We start from the raw sequence: 16013 nt of genomic DNA on the forward strand, positions 1-16013 counted from the left end.
TACTCTGATGGGCCGTGACAGGTACTCAGGTACTCAGATGAACTGTGACAGGTACTCGGGTACTCAGATGGACCGTGACAGGTACTCGGGTACTCTGATGGACCATGACAGGTACTCGAGTACTCTGATGGGCCGTGACAGGTACTTGGGTACTCTGATGGGCCGTGGCAGGTACTCGGGTACTCTGATGGACCGTGACAGGTACTCGGGTACTCTGATGGACCGTGAGAGGTACTCAGGTACTTAGATGAACTGTGACAGGTACTCGGGTACTCAGATGGACCGTGACAGGTACTCGGGTACTCTGATGGACCATGACAGGTACTTGGGTACTCTGATGGGCCGTGACAGGTACTTGGGTACTCTGATGGGCCGTGGCAGGTACTCGGGTACTCTGATGGACCGTGACAGGTACTCGGGTACCCTGATGGACCGTGACAGGTACTCAGGTACTCTGATGGGCCGTGACAGGTACTCAGGTACTCAGATGAACTGTGACAGGTACTCGGGTACTCAGATGGACCGTGACAGGTACTCGGGTACTCTGATGGACCATGACAGGTACTCGAGTACTCTGATGGGCCGTGACAGGTACTTGGGTACTCTGATGGGCCGTGGCAGGTACTCGGGTACTCTGATGGACCGTGACAGGTACTCGGGTACTCTGATGGACCGTGAGAGGTACTCAGGTACTTAGATGAACTGTGACAGGTACTCGGGTACTCAGATGGACCGTGACAGGTACTCGGGTACTCTGATGGACCATGACAGGTACTTGGGTACTCTGATGGGCCGTGACAGGTACTCGGTACTCTGATGGACTGTGACAGGTACTCGGGTACTCTGATGGACCGTGACAGGTACTCGGGTACCCTGATGGACCGTGACAGGTACTCGGGTACTCTGATGGACCGTGGCAGGTACTCAGGTACTCAGATGAACTGTGACAGGTACTCGGGTACTCAGATGGACCGTGACAGGTACTCGGGTACTCTGATGGACCGTGACAGGTACTCGGGTACTCTGATGGGCCGTGACAGGTACTTGGGTACTCTGATGGGCCGTGACAGGTACTCGGGTACTCTGATGGGCCGTGGCAGGTACTCGGGTACTCTGATGGACTGTGACAGGTACTCGGGTACTCTGATGGGCCGTGAAAGGTATTCGGTTACTCTGATGGGCCGTGACAGGTACTCGGGTACTCTGATGTGCCTTGACAGGTACTCGGGTACTCTGATGGGCTGGGACAGGTACTCGGGTACTCTGATGGGCTGGGACAGGTACTCAGATGAACTGTGACAGGTACTTGGGTACTCAGATGGACTGTGACAGGTACTCAAATACTCTGATGGACTGTGACAGGTACTCTGATGGACTGTGATTGACAGGTACTATGAGGGGTGGTCTGTGTACAAAAAGTGTTGCGCTAAAAGTAAATACAATGTGAAAGTGTACTAATAATAACTAAATATCACACTCATTTATGTTTGAAAATAATAAACATCTAGGACAATGCTTAATAACGAATGAGCTATAAACAAAAAAACAAAAAGAGGGAAGAAAGTCCTTTGCTAGAAGATCATGATTGTGCTCGCCCTTGGTGCAGACATGGAGATATGGAAATATTCATTCCATCCGTGGAATATTTGATCCAAAGAAACACCCTGGTGCTGACACCACCACACACAGAAGAAAGATGTGAGCTTACCGACTCCCAATGACCCCAACGAGCATACGCTCCAGGGGTCAAATACGCTTTTCAATTATACAGATAAGAAATCCTCAGGTCAGGAAAGATGAGCTTTCAATATTGATGGTAACTCCACTCTTGTTCAAACTGAATTGGACACGGAGCCAGTGCTCCCAGAAAGATCACACTCCCACTCACGGAACCATATGGAACAAGAAAATTGGGCCAAATAGCGTAATTCCGTACAATAAACAAATTTATTAAAATAAAATCACACTTACATTTAAGCAGTGAAATAAGCGCTTTGCAAATAAAAAGGCAGCAGTAGAGTCCTCCCGACATGTTTCGTCTCCTTGGACATCGTCTGGGGTGTCACTCCACTGCTGCACCACTTACTTTTATAGTCATAATGATTGAAATTCCCCTCCCAGTGTCAATACAGGCCACTTCCGGTTTCGGTCCCAAAATGGCCGCCCCACGTGTGTTTCAAGCCTCATCTTCAACTACAGGAAGTGAATAACCCAGATGGACAAAGATCTAATTGTGGGCTAGGACATAAAGTGAAAAAGAAAGAAAGGGCCATTGATAATTATGTGACATATATTTTATGGAGGTCACATAGCGCCGTTCGTCTTATAAATAATTTATTAACTTATTTCACAAGATGAGAAACGAAGAAGAGTTAAATCGCTAATAGTATAGTGACCCGGAAGTGACACGGGCAATAGTCCATCGTCACTTCTGCTTGGTACAATCAAAGAATACCAGCGCGCTGTAATACAAACACATGTGTGGGCAGCGTCACAGCGTGATTTCCGCGGAGGCGGAATTAGATAGAGTAACTCGAGTGGATAGAAATTCACTTCTCGTAGTGAAGCCTCCAAGGGAACAAAATGACAGTTTCAAATGGGCCATGTTAACTTCCTTTTCAACACAACATAAACAAATTAAGGCCATAGTAAACAAACATTGGGACACACTTAAAAATTATGCGATATTAGGCCCTCGATTACCAGAGAAAGCGAAGGTGCTGTATAGGGGAGCCCCGTCCTTGCAGAGTACGATTGCGCCAAATATAAATCCGCAGACTCGTCCATCTTTTTTCCATAACCTGATCGGTTATTTTCCTTGTAAAAAGTGCACAGTGTGTCAACATAACACACTTGGCAGACATAAAGTCACTGAATTTAAATCAACGACAACGAATAAGATATACAGGATGAAAACCTTTTGTACATGTAGTACTCGTTATGTTGTATATCTTATAACTTGTCCATGTGGTAAGCAGTACGTGGGGCGCACCACAAGGATGTTTTCGGTAAGAGTGGGAGAGCATATTTCCCAAGTTAAAGGGAGGGTTTCTAAACATACAGTCCCCAGGCATTACAGGGAATTCCATAATAGTAACTTAACAGGAACCCAATTTGTGGCCATAGACAAATATGTGCCCCCTTGGAGGGGCGGTGCCTTAATGAGGGGAGTGTCTCGCTTGGAGACCTACTGGATTTATGAGCTCCAGACCCATTTCCCGTTCGGTTTAAACGTGGAATGGGACATTAATGCGTTTATTAATTAATCTTGACATCACGTTAAGAAATGATTTTGAGATATGTGTTTTTCTTGTTTAATATCCCTTTACTGACTGAGATACATATTTTTTGTTCACGCTTTACTATAATGTTTTCTTGTATATAGGGTTTGTGTTCATACATTTCATTGTATTATATTTTAAGTTTTTGACATTTATGTCTGTACATTGTCTGTATTGATGGTTGATCTCTCTCTTCCTTGTCAATACAGGCCATAAAAATACCCTTGCTTTATATTTGAACAAAACGGGCTATACATTAGGCAGGCAAGTGTTCCTGGCCATGTGAGGTTAATTTTGTAGTTTTTAACTTTTTTGTTTTGAAGAATGGTCGTATATATAACACCAATATAGGTGCGATTTTTAAGTTGCCTCTTATGCGACTTTATGAGTGAAGATCGGGTGGACCTTTTATAATTTTTATAATTTTTACAATTTTTATAATCTTTGTGGGTGCATTGAAATATAATTTATTTCTATTTCAAATTGGACACTGTTATATGAAGTCTTATGTTTATATACATATGTGGATGTTTGCGAGTATATACACTTCCACTTTCCATCTCACATCTCCAGCTACGTGTTGTGCATTTCATCTCATGATTAGAGATGATGTGATGTGAGTTGGGTCTTTTCCGTGGGCTTGTGTCTGCCTGGGTTACACAGTTGCGCTCCAGGCGAACGCTGAGCGGAAGTGACGTCAATGCGCCCATAGGATGTCCCTTTTTTGATGTTGGATCCTGTTGAGGTTCCACTTCCTGGGTCACTGTACGGTTCACAGCGGATTGTTTGCGCTCCAAGAAACCGGAAGCGGAAATCACGCTGTGACGCTGCCTACACATGTGTTTGTATTACAGCACGCTGGTATTCTTTGATTGTACCAAGCGGAAGTGACGATGGACTATTGCCCGCGTCACTTCCGGGTCACTATACTATTAGCGATTTAACTCTTCTTCGTTTCTCATCTTGTGAAATAAGTTAATAAATTATTTAAGACAAACGGCGCTATGTGACCTCCATAAAATATATGTCACATAATTATCAATGGCCCTTTCTTTCTTTTTCACTTTATGTCCTAGCCCACAATTAGATCTTTGTCTATCTGGGTAATTCACTTCCTGTAGTTGAAGATGAGGCTTGAAACACACGCGGGCGGCCATTTTGGGACCGAAACCAGAAGTGGCCTGTAGTGACACTGGGAGGGGGATTTCAATCATTATGACTATAAAAGTAAGTGGTGCAGCAGTGGAGAGACACCCCAGATGATGTCCAAGGAGACGAAACGCGTCGGGAGGACTCTACTGCTGCCTTTTTATTTGCAAAGCGCTTATTTCACTGCTTAAATGTAAGTGTGATTTTATTTTAATAAATTTGTTTATTGTACGGAATTACGCTATTTGGCCCAATTTTCTTGTTCCATATGGTTCCGTGAGTGGGAGTGTGATCTTTCCGGGAACACTGGCTCCATGTCCAATTCAGTTTGAACAAGAGTGGAGTTACCATCAATATTGAAAGCTCATCTTTCCTGACCTGAGGATTTCTTATCTGTATAATTGAAAAGCGTATTTGACCCCTGGAGCGTATGCTCGTTGGGGTCATTGGGAGTTGGTAAGCTCACATCTTTCTTCTGTGTGTGGTGGTGTCAGCACCAGGGTGTTTCTTTGGATAAAATATTCCACGGATGGAATGAATATTTCCATATCTCCATGTCTGCACCAAGGGCGAGCACAATCATGATCTTCTAGCAAAGGACTTTCTTCTCTCTTTTTGTCTTTTTGTTTATAGCTCATTCGTTATTAAAGAGGGATTCCACCAAAAAAAAAATATTAAAAGCCAGCAGCTATAAATACTACAGCTGCTTACTTTTAATAAATGGACACTCACCTGTCCCGGGTTCCAGCGATGTCGGCAGCCGAGGCCGATCGATCGCTCGGCCCTCGGCTGCTGCCGCCACCATTCTAGGTGAGGGAATCAGGAAGTGAAGCGAATTGGCTTCACTTCCCGGTTCCCTACTGCGCATGCGCGAGTTGCGCCGCGCAATAGGAAATCTCCGCGTTGTCACTGGGACCCGTGTGTGTCCCAGCAGACAGCGCGGCAGGGCAGGAAATGGCGTAGACTCCCACGGGAGTCTATGCCCGGAAGTGGGTGTAAATACCTGTCTTTGACAGGTATCTCCACCCCCCTCCCCCCTGAAAGGTGTCAATTGTGACACCGGAGGGGGGGAGGGATCCGATCAGTGGAGGTTCCACTTTAGTGTGGAATCCTGCTTTAAGCATTGTCCTAGATGTTTATTATTTTCAAACATAAATGAGTGTGATATTTAGTTATTATTAGTACACTTTCACATTGTATTTACTTTTAGCGCAACACTTTTTGTACACAGATTATTTGAACTGAATTTATCCAATTTAGTGTGTTAGCTGCTTCTAAATTTTTGCTTGGATAGTGCAGTGTTTTTGTTTGTTTTGAAATATAACTATGAGGGGTGGTGACACGTCCTCTTTATTGGGGGGGGGGGGCAATCAGTGTGATTGGTGTACACTAGGCGGTAACGAGATGTTACCGTAATCTCCTCCTTACACACGATCGGTGTGTGAGGAGGAGAACAACCCGGTAACATCTCGTTACTGCGTGTTAGGTACCTGGTGATGAGCCCGACTTGATGGAGCAAGACTTCTCTTACAGCTCTGGTTCAGGGACCACTGGAATGGAGACAGTGGCCCCGTGAGCGCAGCAGGCTAGGAGTGTCTGACTGGAAGCAGCGGCTGGTTACTTCTGGATGCTGGAACTTCAGAGAAGATGGTAGACAGGCGGGCAGCGATCAGCAGGCAAGGCAGCGGCAGCAAGGACCGGGTGCAGCACACTTGAACAGCAGAAGAATAGTCAGGCGGGCCGGGTCACAATGGATAAGCAGACAGGTAAGTACAGCAGGCAGAAGAGAAGTGCAGGCAGGCAGAGGTTCGGCAACAGAGGTACAGTCCAAGCAAGGTCAGGCAGGCCGGGGTCAGAGCAGGAGAGGTCGGTGAGGTCAGACGGTAGCCGGGTCAGATATCACAACAGCAGGCAGATAGCAGGTAGTTCGGGTACAGAGCTGCAGACAAACAGCACCGAGTAGATGCAGCAGCCTTCTTTAAATAGGCCCACTGGCGCCAAAGAGCGCTAACGCGCACGCCGCGCACGCGCAAACCGCGCGTCGCGTGCGTACACGCGAACGTCACGATTACCTGACTATTCTTCATCACGGCCGATCACGTGGTAAACAGCCATAACCAATGGCTGTTCACCCCCTTCGGTGGCGAGCGGTGTCTCCGTGACACGCCGCCACTGAAGAAACAGGGATGCGCGCGCACGATCGCGCGCATTCCCTGTTTAAATGGGAGGCCGTCATATGACGCCCTTCCGCCACAGTAGGTGTGCCGCCTGGCCGTCATTTGACTGCCGGCGGTCAGCAACCAGTAAAGAAAAAAAAAAAGATGAAAAAATAAAAGTAAATTAAAAAATAAAAGAGATTAAAAAAAGTAAATAAAAGATAAAAGCAGATTAAAAAATAAAAGGAGATAAAAAAATACCCCAAGAGATTAAAAAAAAATAAAAGAGATAAAAAAATAATAAAAGAGATTAAAAAAAAATAAAAGAGATAAAAAAGATAAAAATTAAATAAAGAGATAAATAATAAAAAGAGATATAAAGAGTAGAATTAAAAAATAAAAAGAGATATGAAACAAGTTAAAAAGGAGAAAAAAATAAAAATAGACTTAAAAAAATAACAATAGATAAAAAAAGAGATAAAAAATACAAAGAAATTAAAAAAATAAAAGAAGATAAAAAATCACAATAGATAAAAAAAGAGATAAAAAAAAAAAGGAGATAAAAATAACAATAGATAAAAAAATAAAGGGAGATAAAACATAAAAAGAGATTAAAAGAATAAAAAGAGATTAAAAAAAATTAAGAATAAAAAGCTAAAAAAGGGGATAACAAAGAGATAAAAAAATAAAGAGAAAAAAAATAAAAAGAGGTAAAAGGATGGGTTCACACTGCCCTTCAGAGCGCCTCACAGCAGGGGTCTGGTGCATCCTTTTTCACTGTTTCAGGTCTGATTTCAGTCCAAATTTTTGGCTGAATTCGGACCTGAAACAGAGCAGAAGATGCACAGGACTCCTGTGCAATTCGGACGGGAGCTGCTCTGGAGATTTGTGAATCAGCTCCTTTGAGAGCTGGCCACAATATCCTGACATGCCAATTGGTTGCAGGAAACCCACATCCAATTCGCAATAGTGTGAACCCAGCCTTAAAAGGGATTAAAAAAATCCCCCCCAAAAAAAGATAAAAAAGCTAAAAAAAATAAAAAGCTAACAAATAGATAAATAATAAAAAAAGAGCTTTAAAACGAATAAAAAGAGATAATAAATAAAAGGAGGTAAAAATAAAAATAAATGAAAAATAAAAAGAGATAAAAAATAACAATATCTAAAAAAAATAAAGGGAGATAAATAATAAAAAGAGATTAAAAAAAAGAAAAGGGGATAAAAATAAAAATAGATAAAAAAAATAAAGGGAGATAAAGAAAGAGATTAAAAAACTAAAAAGAGATAAAAAAAACTCAAAAGAAATAAAGAATTAAAAAGAGATATAAAAAAAAATAAAAGAGATAAAAAAAGATAAAGAATAAAAAGCTAAAAAATAGATAACAAAGAAGAGATAAAAAAAATAAAGAGAAAAATAAATAAGGAGGTTGGTTCACACTGCCATTCAGAGAGGCTCACAGCAGGGGTGCATCCTTGTTCATTGTTTCAGGTTCGATTTCGGTCTATATTTTTGGCTGAATTCGGATCTGAAACAGACCAGAAGATGCACAGGACTCCTGTGCAATTCACACTGGAGCCACTCTGGAGATGTGTGAACCGGCTCCAGCTGGCCACAGTATCCTGACATGCAATGCAAATTGGTTGCAGGAAACCCACATTCAATTCGCAATAGTGTGAACCCAGCCTTAAAAGAGGTTAAAAAAATAAATCCCAAAAAAAGAAAAAGAGAATAAAAAAAAAGAAAAGGAGATAAAAAAATAGCAATAGATAAAAAATAAAGGGGAGATAAAAAAAAGAAAAAGATAAAAAAAACTAAAAAGAGATAAAAAAATAAATATAAGGATATATATATATATATATAAAGAGATAAAAAAAGATAAAGAATAAAAAGCTAAAAAAGTGATAATAAAGAAGAGGAAAAAAAAGAGAAAAAAAAATAAAGAGGTACAAGGTTGGGTTCACACTGCCGTGCGGCTCGCAGCAGGGGTAAGAAGAAAAAAAAAGGAGATAAAAAACTAAAAAGAGATAAAAAAACAAGATATACAAAAATAAAAGAGATAAAAAAAGATAAAGAATAGAAAGCTAAAAAAGAGATACCAAAGAAGAAATTAAAAAAAATAAAGAGAAAAATAAATAAGGAGATTGTATTTTTGGAGGGCAGATTTGTATTGAAGTCTTTGAGAGACTTGGTCTTGTGCCATAGACACTCAAGAATGCGACTACATGTAGCGCAGGTCTTACAGTCTGTACTTTCGGTGCCGATTCCGGTCACGGTCGCGACGTGTTTGCTCGGGCTGGTGGAGGAGTTGGCACCTCGAAAGGCGCAGAGGACTCTGATTTCTCTGGCGTTATTTTATGCACGTAAAGCTATCCTGTTATGCTGGAAGAAACCTGCACCTCCAACGATTTCCTACTGGAAGGGTTTAATTAATAAAGCTTTGCCGTTATACAAAGCCACTTATCTCAGTAGAGGGTGTCCTACTAAGTTTGAGAGGGTGTGGAGATGCTGGCTTGATACTGCAGATACGGTGAATTAATTGCTAGGCCGGAGATGCACCCCCTGAGGGGTGGGGGTGGGGTGGGGAGGGTGCTGATATATTTGGGTTGGTCTACATCTTCATTCTGGGTATTCAAATCATCAGTTACGGTATGAGGCATTTTTGTGGTATGGGAGATACGGTTGTGTTCATAGAATGAGCTAAGAAGTTGAGCGGAGGGCTGCACAAGGAGGAGTTTGTTGGGTGGGGGGTGGGGGTTTGGGGGTTTTGTTTTGGGGTCACTTTTGTACGTTTGTATGTTATATGTATGTTTAAAAATTTTTCAATAAACATAAATTTTCAAAAAAAAAAGAATGCGACTACATTTTTTGAGAATTTTAGTTTCATCTGTTTGCCATGATTGCAGGGGTCGAGGCCTGATTCAGCGTGTAGTGAGGGGAGCGAGCTTGTCCATGGTGGAGGCAGGGGCGGATCCAGGGGGGGGGGCAACGAGTCAATTGCCCCCCCCGAGATAGTAGCAGTGAGAGTGAGACAGTGACATGTCATTGTCACATTCTCACTTGCTCTCAATGCTTCGTTCGCGTGTGACTGTGGCTGTGCGCGGTGCCGCTGCCTCCTCTGCCCGAGAGACCTTTAATTACGCCCAGCAGACAGATAGGAGGAGGAGGAACAGCGGTGGGTGGAGCCTCTCTCCTGCACTCGTTGCTAACGCCTGGGCCGCCTGGCGTCTAGCAACGAGTGACGTCACGGTCACGCCGGTCACGTGGGAGGGAGACACAGACTCAGCGGAGCAGAGCTGCTGGATCCTGGAGAACAGATCAGGCAGCAGCAGCCAGGCCGGGAGAGCTCAGAGCAGACTGACTGAGTCTGACTCTGTCAATGTTATGCCAGTGAGTGAGTGACTGTGATAATCAATCACAGTCACTGTATTTGAGCTGTTCAGCTAAAAAACAAAGTCGAATCCTGCAGAGTGGCACAATCTTAGTTCTGGAGTCTGCCCCTGACGTTGTTGGTCCCACCCACCCAGCTCCCCCTCCATCTTGTCCACGCTACAGGCCTCCGCTCTGCCACCCCTGAGTTAGTTTTAGCTCCACCCACCTCCTCCATCTTCTCCACCGGTTTGTGCAGTGCAGTCTACAGAGTGAATTCTACATAGAATATTGAGAAGATTACTGCTGGATCCATCCATCCCATCCATCTCCACTCCATTGCTCCTGCATGGGAACGGTACCCATCCCCTCACCAGACTACCAAAAGAATTGCCTAAACGTGAGTAAAAGTATAAATGAATGTTATGTGACAAATCGCAAAATACATGTGTGCCATTATGTATGATTATTTCTTGTGATCCTGCGCTGCGTTACTTTGACTGGCTGATAATTGCGCGGTTGTGCAATCAATGCTGTACCGAAATTAAATTGATGTCCTTTTTTTCCCACAAATAGAGCTTTGGTGGCATTTGATCATCTCTGCGTTTTATTTTTTATTTTTTGCGATATAAACAGAAAAAGAGCAAGAATTAAAAAAAATAAAAAAACAATATTTTTTGCTTTTGCTATAAAAAAATATTGCTTCCTCAGTTTAGGCCAATCTGTATTCTGCTCCATATTTTTTGAGAAAAACAATCCGCAATGTGTGGTAGGTGACGTGGCAAGTGACAATCCGCAATGTGTGGTAGGTGACGTGGCAAGTGGCAATCCGCAATGTGTGGCAGACGACGCGGCAAGTGACAATCTGCAATGTGTGGCAGGCTACGTGTCAATCCGCAATGTGTGGCAGGCTACGTGTCAATCCGCAATGTGTGGCAGGCTACGTGTCAATCCGCAATGTGTGGCAGGCGGCAATCCGCAATGTGTGGCAGGTGACGTGGCAAGTGGCAATCCGCAATGTGTGGCAGGCTATGTGGCAAGTGACAATCCGCAATGTGTGGCAGGCTACGTGGCAAGTAGCAATCCGTATTTGGTGACAAGTGACAATCCGCATTTGGTGAAAAGTGACGTGGCAAGTGACAATCCACATTTGGTGGCAGGTGACATGGCGAAAGACACCCTCAGGGCTCCCATTGATTCTGCATTATGGTGAGTTGAACCATTTAATTTTATATTACAATGTATTAATAGAAATAATGTGCTTCAATCATCCTGACACCATAACAACCATGGTGCCGTAATGATTGAAGTGCCAATACCAGAAACATTTTATAGAAGTGCCCCTCCCGAGACTGGACTCTGGATCCGCCCCTGGGTGGAGGACAGGGATTTATTTTAAATGGAAGTGGCTTGGTTGGGCAGGGGAGAGATTTTTTCATAGAGGTGATTAGTAGCAGAATAGAGGAGAGAAGAGTTGAAGTTGCAAAAGTTTCTACGGGTGATGGTTAGGCGATTGGAGGGAAAGGTGGTGGAAGACAGGGAGAGAGAGAAACTAATAAAGGGCTGGTCAGAGAGAGGAAAAGGATTGGTTGAGAAGTTGCATGGAGTGCAAAGGTAGGAGAATACAAGGTCAAGGGTGTTGCCATCAGAGTGAGTAGAAGCCTCTACCCATTGCTTCAAGTCAAATGAAGAGGTTAGACTAAGAAGTTTAGAAGTAGCACGAGTGTTTGTATTAGCAGGGATGTTGAAATCACCGAGAAGGATTGTGGGAATTTCCAAAGAAAAAAGGTAGGGTAGCCAGGCAGAGAATTCATCAAGGAAAGTCGATAATGCCCCAGAGGGCTGGTAGATCACAGCAATTCTTAGGGAAGTAGGAGAGAATATAGGAGTTAAAAAAATAAAAAGAGATAACAGAAGAACATAATAAATAAAAGGAGATGAAAAAATAAAAAAGAGATTAAAAAATATAACAAAAGATAAAAAGGAGATAAAAAATAAAAAGAGATTAAATAAATAAAAGGAGAATGAAAAATAACAATAGATACAAAAAAATTAAAAGAAATAACAAAATAAAAGGACATGAAAAATAAAAAGAGATTTAAAAAAGTAAAAAGAGATTTAAAAAAGTAAAAAGAGATTTTTTTTTAAAAGAGATTAAAAAAAGGAGATATAAAAACCTGAGATTAAAAATAAAAAACATAAAAACATAAAAAGCTAAAAAAAGAGATAAAAAATAAAAAGAGATACAACAGGTGTTAAAAATAAAAAGAGATAAAAAAAATAAAAAGAGATAACAAAAGGAGATAAAAAATAAAAAATTAAAAAATTAAAAAACACAATAGATAAAAAGAAGATAAAAAATAAAAAGAGATTAAAAAATTAAAGGAGATAAAAAATAAAAAGAGATTTAAAAAAGTAAAAGGAGATTAAAATTATAAAGAGATAAAAATTATAAATAGATTTAAAAAATAAAAAGGTAAAAAGGATATGAAAAAATTAGAGATTTGAAAAATAAATAAAAGAGATAAAAAAAGATGAAAACATAAAAGGCTAAAAAATAGATAAAAAAGTACAAAAAAAAAAAGAAATATAAAAGGGAATTAAAAAATAAAAAGATAACAAAAAGAGATTAAAAAATGAAAAAATAATAATAGATAAAAAGAAGATAAAAAAAGAGAATAAATAAAAGAAGATGAAAACATAAAAAGAGATTTAAAAAAAAGTAAAAAGAGATAAAAAAAGATAAAAAAATTATATAAAAAAATATTAAAAAAGAGATTAATAAAATAAGAGAAAATAAAAAACCCCAAGAGATTAAAAATAAATAAATAAAAGAGATAAAAAAAGCTAATAATGAGATAAAAAAAAATAGAAAAGCGATAACACCACTTCTGCCATACTGGGACACAGGTGGAACACAGATCAGCATTCCCGGGACATTTGAATGCTGGTTTTTATCTTGCACATTATAAGTGTATTTTAATCTATCTTTTAAAATAAATGTAATATACTGCACCATGAGAAGCTTCCCTTCTTATCCCCCTTCTGGGTATGATCTGCTCAGAGAGCTTAAAGTGATTGTAAAAGCAGAAGGTTTTTTTTATCTTAATACATTCTATTCATTAAGATAAGGCGCCTTCTGTGTGCAGAAGCCCCCCTCAGCCCCCCTAATGCCCTGTACACACGGTCGGAAATTCCGACGGAAAAGGTCTGATCGGATTATGTTGTCCGAAAATCCGATCGTGTGTGGGCTCTATTGGACTTTTTCCGTCAGACATCCCGACGGAAAAAGTTTGAGAGCTGGATCTAAAATTTTCAGACAACAAAATCCGATTGGACTTTTTCCAATCGTTGGTAGAGAATTCCGACGGACAAAGTGCCACGCATGCTCAGATTAAATTACGAGACCAAAGCTATTGGCTAATAGCCTCTACGTAGTCCCATTGTATGCAATGAACGTCACCTCGTTCAGAACGATCGGATTTTCGGACAACTTTGTTTATGCAACACAAGTTTTGGCCAAAATACGTCGGAATGTCTGACCGTTTGTACAGAGCATTATACTTACCTGAGGTCCCTCTCTGTCCAGCAATTTCCACGAGTGTCTCAGCCGTCCAAGATTCTCCTTCCTGATTGGCTGAGACACAGCAGTGGGGGCCATTGGCTCCCGCTGCTGTCAAAGTCAGCTAGGCAATCAGGGGAGAGAGCGGGCAGGGGCAGGTCGGGTTTTTTTGGACAGCAGTGGCTTGCTCTGTGGTGTTCTCCCATGAAATCCATTCTTGTTTAGTGTTTTATGTATCGTAGATTTGCTAACAGGGATGTTAGCATATGCCAGAGACTTTTGTAAGTCTTTAGCTGACACTCTAGGATTCCTCTTCACCTCATTGAGCATTCTGCGCTGTGCTCTTGCAGTCATCTTTACAGGACGCCCACTCCTAGGGAGAGTAGCATCAGTGCTGAACTTTCTCCATTTAAAGACAATTTGTCTTACCGTGGACTGATGAACAGCAAGGCTTTTGGAGATAATTTTATAACTCTTTCCAGCTTCATGCAAGTCAACAAATCTTAATCGTAGGTCTTCTGAGAGCTCTTTTGTGCGAGGCATCATTCACATCAGGTAATGCTTCTTGTGAAAAGCAAACCCAGAACTGATGTGTGTTTTTTTTTTATAGGGCAGGGAAGCTGTAACCAACACCTCCAATCTAATCTCATTGATTGGACTCCAGTTGGCTGACACCTCACTCCAATTAGCTCTTGGAGATCTCATTATTCTAGGGGTTCACATACTTTTTCCACCTGCACTGTGAATGTTTACATGGTGTGTTCAATAGAAACATGGTAACATTTAATTCTTTGTGTGTTATTAGTTTAAGCACACTGTGATTGTCTATTGTTGTGACTTAGATGAAGATCAGATCGCATTTTATGACCAATTTGTGCCGAAATCCATATAATTCCAAAAGGGTTCACATACTTTTTATTGCGACTGTAAAATGCTGCAAAAATGTGCATCCCAACTCTCTGGAAATCCTCCAAGCCCCCAACTATTGCTGATTGGTTCAAACGTATAGCTACAGTAGCAGGGATGGAAGAATTAATACACCAATCCAAAGACACGCCCACCAAATTCAGGAAAATCTGGTCTTGCTGGCAGCAAATCCAGACGACAGACAAATATGCCCGTCTACTGTCTTAAGGGTACACAAGAGCCCAAGGGGCCTAGGAGGAGGAAGAAATGAAGTCCACCCTACCCATCTACCGTTCCCTTCTTCCCCAGCCACCACCTCCTATCCTTCTTTATTATCACCACATAACGGCAAGGGATACTACACACTCCTAAAGACCTCAATGCCACCTCCCACTCCCGGCCCTCTCTCCAATCCCACTCGTTCCAAAACCCACTATCTTCATGCCCCAACTTAAACATTATTTATGCCTACCTGACAAACCCTTTCTATGAATTGCTAGTGGTCCGGTGATTGCAATCCTAACAGTGACCGTTGATGACCTCATACAGCTACACAATCATCCCAACTGATCAACTCCCAGTTGAGCCTTTGAAACATTGAGCCCATACATACTTCCCAAAGGCCTATGATCCCAAAATACTCAGATATGTCGGATAGACATGTGCAATTAGTTTAGTTCTGAATTCGTTTTTTAACAAATTTTGACAAATTCGTTAATTTAGAATTTCCAAATTTTCAAAATTACGAATTTCCAATTTTCAGATTTCCGAATTTCCAGTTTTTGAATTTCTGAATTTCCAAATTTTGCATTTTCGGATTTCCGAATTTTCAAATTTCAGATTTTTGAATTTCCGAATTTTGGATTTTCAAAAATCAGAAAAAAAGAAAGAAAATCAGTTTAATTCTAAATAATAACTAACTATTAAATTATAGGTATTGGAATTCCTTTTCAAATTTGTCTGTTAGTGAACGTAAAGAGTGCGAATTTAGCTGAAGTTACGAATTATCTGAAATAACGAATGCCACATCTAACCAAATGGAATGTAACGATCTAATAATAATAATAAAATCTTTTTATTATTAATTATTTATTATTCATTTGTTCCATTCCATTTGTTTAGACGCGGCATTCCTAATTTCAGATAATTCGTAACTTCGGATAAATTTGTACTCGTTAATTTAATAGTTAAACTGATTTTCTTTCTTTTTTTCAGATTTTCAAATTTTTGGACTTTCAAATCTTTGAATTCCCGAATTCCGAAGATTCGAAAATTTGGAAATTCTGAGTTCTGGAAATCCAAAAATTTGGAAATTCAAAAATTCATAAATTCATAAATCCGAAAATTCTAAATTTAGAAATCCGAAAATTAAAACTTCGGAAATTCTGAGTTTCCGAAAATTCGGAATTCCGAAAATCCGAAATTTGGAAATGCGAAAATTCGGAAATGCGAAAATTCGGAAATTTGAAAATTCGGAAATCCGAAATTCGGAAATCTGAAAATTCAAAATTTGGAAATTCAAAAATCCCAAAAATCGAAATGTGAAAATTTCCGAAATTCAGAATTTCCAAAAAAATGAATGAAACGAAAAC

Source organism: Lithobates pipiens, unplaced genomic scaffold (assembly GCF_037356315.1).
Source record: "Lithobates pipiens isolate NorthernLeopardFrog02 unplaced genomic scaffold, aLitPip1_a1.2 Scaffold_28, whole genome shotgun sequence".
Taxonomy (NCBI): Eukaryota; Metazoa; Chordata; class Amphibia; order Anura; family Ranidae; genus Lithobates; species Lithobates pipiens.